Below are 6357 nucleotides of genomic sequence, written 5' to 3' on the forward strand. Positions count from 1 at the left end.
TCCTGCTCTAAAAATGAACTTCGTATAAAAACGTCGTAGACCCACCTTCATGTATACATATCGACTCAGAATCGAAAACTGAACAAATGTCTGTGTGTATGTGTGTGTGTATGTATGTATGTGACCAACAAACTAGCTCATGTTTCTCGGCACTGGCTGAACCGATTTGACCCGAACCTGTTGCATTGGACTTGGTTCAGGGTCCCATAGATCGAGTTTTATACAGATTGAAGTTTCGATAAGTAGTTCAAAAGTTATGTATAAAAATGTGTTTTCACATATATCCGGATCTCACTTAAATGTATGTAAACTATGTCCGGATCCATCATCCGACCCATCGTTGGTTAGGTTATCAAAAGACCTTTCCAACGAGTCCAAAACATTGAAGATCTGGCAACCCTGTCTCGAGATATGGCCACTTAAGTGATATTGATATACTTTTTTGAAGCCGGATCTCACTTAAATGTATGTAAACTATGTCCGGGTCCATCATCCGACCCATCGTTGGTTAGGTTATCAAAAGACCTTTCCAACGAGTCTAAAACATTGAAGATCTGGCAACCCTGTCTCGAGATATGGCCACTTAAGTGATATTGATATACTTTTTTGAAGCCGGATCTCACTTAAATGTATGTAAACTATGTCCGGATCCATCATCCGACCCATTGTTGGTGAGGTTATCAAAAGACCTTTCCAACGAGTCCAAAACATTGAAGATCTGGCAACCCTGTCTCGAGATAACGTCATGATTCGAATTCCCGGACGCTTCGAAACCCGGACACTTCAACTTGTTTTATCAATTATTTGGATATAAGTTCGCATTATGAATGTCAAAATTGTGTTATTTGATGAATTCTAACATCAACTTTCATTTAAAGTTTGTTTGAAAGCTGTTGTTAATGCCAAAACAATTAAATAAAATAAAATTATAAGTGTACCAAAAATACGAAACATTTCAATGGAAATATTTCATAGGCGTCCGAAGCACCGGGAAGGCAAAGCAAAAATTTATGTTTTTGATTTCCTTAAATTCAAGCAAATTTTTATATAAACTATCGATTGTTTTGATGTTAACAGCTTATTTGAGACTTAAAGAATGCCATTCACTAACATTTCAGTCCAAATTTGGGCGATTCATAAGCAAAATCGAGTGTCCGGAATTCGAAGCAAAAGTGTCCGGATTTCGAATCAGCTTTTATCAGTGTCCGGGATTCGAAGCACAACAAGTCATTTTAATTTTAAAATTCTGATGAAAAATTGTTAGAAAATACATATTTTTCATGCATTCTCTTAAAACTGACTGTTTATACTAAATCCTGATGATATTTCTACATTTCCAACTTATTACATGATTTTTTGCCAGCTATAACAAAAATAATATGGTACTAAGTGTCCGGATTTCGAATCATGACGTTATGGCCACTTAAGTGATATTGATATACTTTTTTGAAGCCGGATCTCACTTAAATGTATGTAAACAATGTTCGGATCCATCATCTGACACATCGTTGGTTAGGTTTGATGATCTGGCAACGCTCAGTCTCAAGTTATGACCACTTAAGTGACATTTGTGTATTTTTTTTTATTGAGAAATAAATGGAATTGGTGTACAAACCCATAATATCACCAAATGTTGGTAAAAAGTGAGGAAGGCGCCAACCACATAGGTGGATTAAGTTAGTTTTTCTTGTTTTCCTGTTATCTTGTTAGTTAGTTTTTAATTTAAAGTTTTAAGTTTCAAGTTTCAAGTTTCAAGTTTCAAGTTTCAAGTTTCAAGTTTCATGTTTCAAGTTTCAAGTTTCAAGTTTCAAGTTTTAAGTTTTAAATTTTAAGTTTTAAGTTTTAAGTTTTAAGATTTAAGTTTTAAATTTCATTTCCTCAACACGGATCATAAGTGCAGTGCTGCTTGAGACGCGCAGTCCTATTTTTTCGCGATAATTTTCGTCGTAAATGATCGTAAAAATGGCTGTTTTAGTATTAACTCATCAAACTATCGATTGTATGAAGAGTAAACCGTCATTTATTTACTATTTTTTAAATTTGTTCGCGTTATCTAAATTGTCAAAAACAGTCAAAATATACTGATAAGTCCAGCCCATAGCACTACTGCTCGGCTGGCACGTGTTCGATAAAAAAAAAACATTTTAAATAATCAATTATCTATCTTTCCGCAGCCGGCTGCCTAAGATTTAAAATTCATCAACCGATAAACAAAATGCTCATGGTCACATCACTGCCACTCGTGAATCCTGACCTCATACCCATCTACTAACTCCCTCAAAACTAATGTGATACTTTGTCGGAGATGCAGTCCATTGGGCGGTCTCTATCACTCAAGTATCGGACTAACATTCCCAACAAGTTGCAAAAAGAGGATTTTTTCAGCACGAGTCGTACATTTATCCAACGAGGTTCACCGAGTTGGATTAATACGAAGAGTGCTGAAAAAATCAAGTTTTGCAACGAGTTCCATACAACATTTTTTGCAATTCCAAAAAACACACACTGAGTGAAATTTTATGTCAAATCGTCGCCATCGTGCTAACTTGTCGTACGTGCATTTTGGGCCAAATTGAGTTAAGAACGCCATTTTGTGCAGCTCACAATGCCTCACCTTTTGACCTTCACAGATCCACAAAATTCGATTTCAATCCTGAGATATTCAACAAAAACCGAAAAAACTCCGTGCATTTTTGTCACTTTACATATGAAAGTAGTTTCAATCTTGTCGTGCTATCTTGTCACTCCATGAAAATTGATGTAAGTGCGACAAAAGGCCAAAGGGATTTCAGGCCAGGAAAGTCAGGATGCGTTTGTCGCACGTACAAGCTAGACTACCGTAAACATTTGGAATTATAACTCGGGACTCCAGCAACCAACTTCAACCAAACTTTGGGACAATGCACAGAATGGTGAGCCAAACAAAACGTGATTGTTATTGTTTACATTGCGTGCTCTCGTTTTTGAATATTCAAGGTCAAACATTAAAACGCGTTTTTCTCGGAACGTCAAAATGGCGGGTGCGACAAGATAGCACGACGACGTCGAAATTTTAATTTTTTTGTCAATAAATCGTTTAAATCAAAAAAATGTTGAAAAGTGTTACTTTTCGAAACAAGTGCTGAAAAGTAGAACTTTTTAGCATTTATTTTGAAAAGTTTTGCTATTCGATTCTGTTATTTTTGGTACAGAAAAGTAGGCTATTTCGTCGTTCAAGAATGACAGGAAAAGTAAGTAGTTTCACGACGCAATTGCAAACATACTATTTTTGCAATTCCGTCGTGAAACTACTCACTTTTCCTGTCATTCTCGAACGACGAAACAGCCTACTTTTCCCTATTAAAAATAACAGAATCGAATGAAACCCCATGAAAAGTTGAACTTTTCAGCACTTATTACGAAAAGTAATTGTTTTCAAAATTTTCTTGATATAAAAGATTAATTTGACTAAATGCATGGACATTTGACCTTTAACTCAGTTCAAAGGGTTTTTTTCGGAATCGTTGGAGAAATGTACGACTCGTGCTGAAAAAATCCTATTTTTGCAACTTGTTGCATAAACTACTATTGCGCAACAGTTAATTTACATTCTTAGCAATACGTTTATTACTGACTTGATCCTTGAGCCAATCAGGCAAGCTACGCAAATCCTGCGGCATTTTCTGCTAGCGTTATATTCGCAGGACTACACCCCAAAACGATCCGAGATCGTCCGAAAACAGCCCAATCTCTGCTGATGAAGTTAATTAATCGATCGGAGCCACGCGTGACGTACTCGCTAATCGCCGTTAGCAGTTTCGTCTGGTTGGTTTAATACTGCTCCAACGATTTTTGAGATTTTTTAGATTTTTAGTGTTCACATGAAAGTTGATGAAATTCCTTAAACGCACAAACTACCTGCATTTTTTTAAAATAAATTTTGATTTTTTGAATGAAGCAAGATGAAACTGGATGATCGAAATGAAAAAAAAACGCGTTTTAACACCGTCCATCAGCCGCCTCAAAGATGATAAACCTAATCAAGCCGCCACCAACGACAATGAAGCCGCGTTGATGATCACCACAACAATTTGGTGCCTGCGCGCGACCTTGGGGGCCGCGTGATGACCCATCCTCTTTGCGGGGCCACGCAAATTGACCAACCTCCCCCCGCACCAAGCCGCATCACGAAAGCTTATCGATTTTGGTCAATCTTCCTCTACGAGGTCTCTCGTGCCGCCCATAGCCAATAAATCAGCCAGTCTGGGATGACTTCAGCCGGGTTGCGAAAGCCTACACGCGTACTTAAGATTTAAGCATTTCTTCAATTTTCCAGCGCTCATCCCGCGTAGGTCATTCGTCGCCGTTTAGTCCATGAGCAACATAAATGCCAGCACCAATGGCAGAATGTCAACAAGCTTGACCACACGACGACGGCTCGTGCCTGCTGGAATGGATTCATGCGTTTGTTGGACCACCAGACGAGACAAGCTTCCTACAAATGCCATCAATTAATTTATCATTAGAAGAAACATGACGAATCTAGCGGCTACCTACTACTGGCGATTCAACGAGCCTCAGCCTCTCTCTCCAGATCATCAGCAGAAGTTTTAACTAGGTCTAGCGGGCCTCTTGCATAACCCCGTGCTGAAACGTGGAGCAAAACCATCCCAATCCGTTCAAGAAGTTTAGAGCCACCCCCGGAAAGTGGGTCAAATTTCCAAACCAACTCTTCGTTTTTGACATTTCATATCTGCATGCATGAGTATGTTCGGGGTAATGAACCACCCAACCGACGAAGCAAGAAATGGGTTTTGAAGCGGGCCTTTGTGGCCGGTGGTTGACCATAAATTTGTGCATCATATGTCACACGTGCTTCGTCACACGCCTTTTTTGTTGAGCCGCCACCAACTAACGCGTCGTAGACATCGCTACTAAAGCATCTTTGAAGTTGAGTTTAGCGCGCGAGGATTGATTTATTGTTTGGGTTTGCAGATCGCGGGCTTACGATTAGCAGTGGTCGCGTGTATTTTTTTTCCTCCATGGAGAAGTCCGTGCAGGATGCTTGAGCTGCCAGGATTAGTAATAAGCTGGGGAATGAGGGCAGTTTCCGGTGTTGCTGTGCGTTGTGAGTAAACTGGATTAATCATCATGGAGAACTATGTGAGTAATTATCTCAAGGATCAGCTAACCTTTTTTTTTCAATTCAATTCGGTTTTATTAGTGAATAATCATGTGACAATAAGTTCTTTTGCAGTTCATAATAGAGTTTTGAATTTCCTTTCAGCGGTGTGTTGAATCTCAATCCATTCTGGAAAGATTATTGCTTATAACTAAGAGATTACCAAGAGTAAGAAAACATATAGAAAAAACTTACTAAAATTGCAAAGGAAAGGGGATAGAAATAGAAAAAGCTGACAACCCACGTAACATTTTTTTCCAAGAGTTCTACAAGATAGCTACAAGTACTCAAGTACTCTTCCAAGAAGAAGTTTTGAAGGGAATTTTATCCTACCGCGGTCCAAACTGCTATGCTGTAGCTATCTTGAAGAGCTCTTGTAGAACTCCTGGAAAAAAATGTTACTTGGGAATAGATCACAGTTTTTTTATCTATTGTAGATGTGCTTGATCATCAGCTCCCCGAGGGCCAGGAATTGTTCCGCATCATCTCCCCCGCGAGAGCAAAAAACTCCGGCAGGGTAAAGAGATCTTCCCCGGTGACTTCTTGCTGGGCCGCATCACCGCTACCGGCAGCGACCACGCTTGCAAACGATTGCCTCCATCCAGGAGGAAACGCTGGGTTGTCCGCTGGAACCGTACTCTGGCCAGCTGCAGGAACGGCTGCGCTCGTACTTCGCTGAGGAGGATGGGACGCTGCTGCTTTCTTCTTCCTCTTTTCCTGCTTCTCGAGGTAGGCCTTGAGCGGATCCGGACATTGTTTACATACATTTAAGTGAGATCCGGCTACAAAAAAGTATATAAATATCACTTAAGTGGTCAGAACTCGAGACATGGTTGCCAGATCGTCAATATTTGAGACTCGTTGGAAAGGTCTTTCGATTACCTAACCAACGATGGGTCGGATGATGGATCCGGACATTTTTTACATACATTTAAGCAGGGCTGCGGAGTCGGGTCATATTTCAAACGACTCCGACTCCAACTCCGACTCCGGCTTTCTCAGATTAGCTGACTCCGACTCCGACTCCGGCTCCGGCTTTGAACAAATGGTTGGCTCCGACTCCGACTCCGACTCCGGCCTACCAACTCTAACCGACTCCGACTCCGACTCCGACTCCAGCTTTCAATAAATGGTTGGCTCCGACTCCACATATTTTTAAATGTTTCAAAAGATAGTTAACTATTATTAGTTAATTA

The sequence above is a fragment of the Culex pipiens genome, chromosome 3 (assembly GCF_016801865.2).
Source record: "Culex pipiens pallens isolate TS chromosome 3, TS_CPP_V2, whole genome shotgun sequence".
NCBI classification, from domain to species: domain Eukaryota; kingdom Metazoa; phylum Arthropoda; class Insecta; order Diptera; family Culicidae; genus Culex; species Culex pipiens.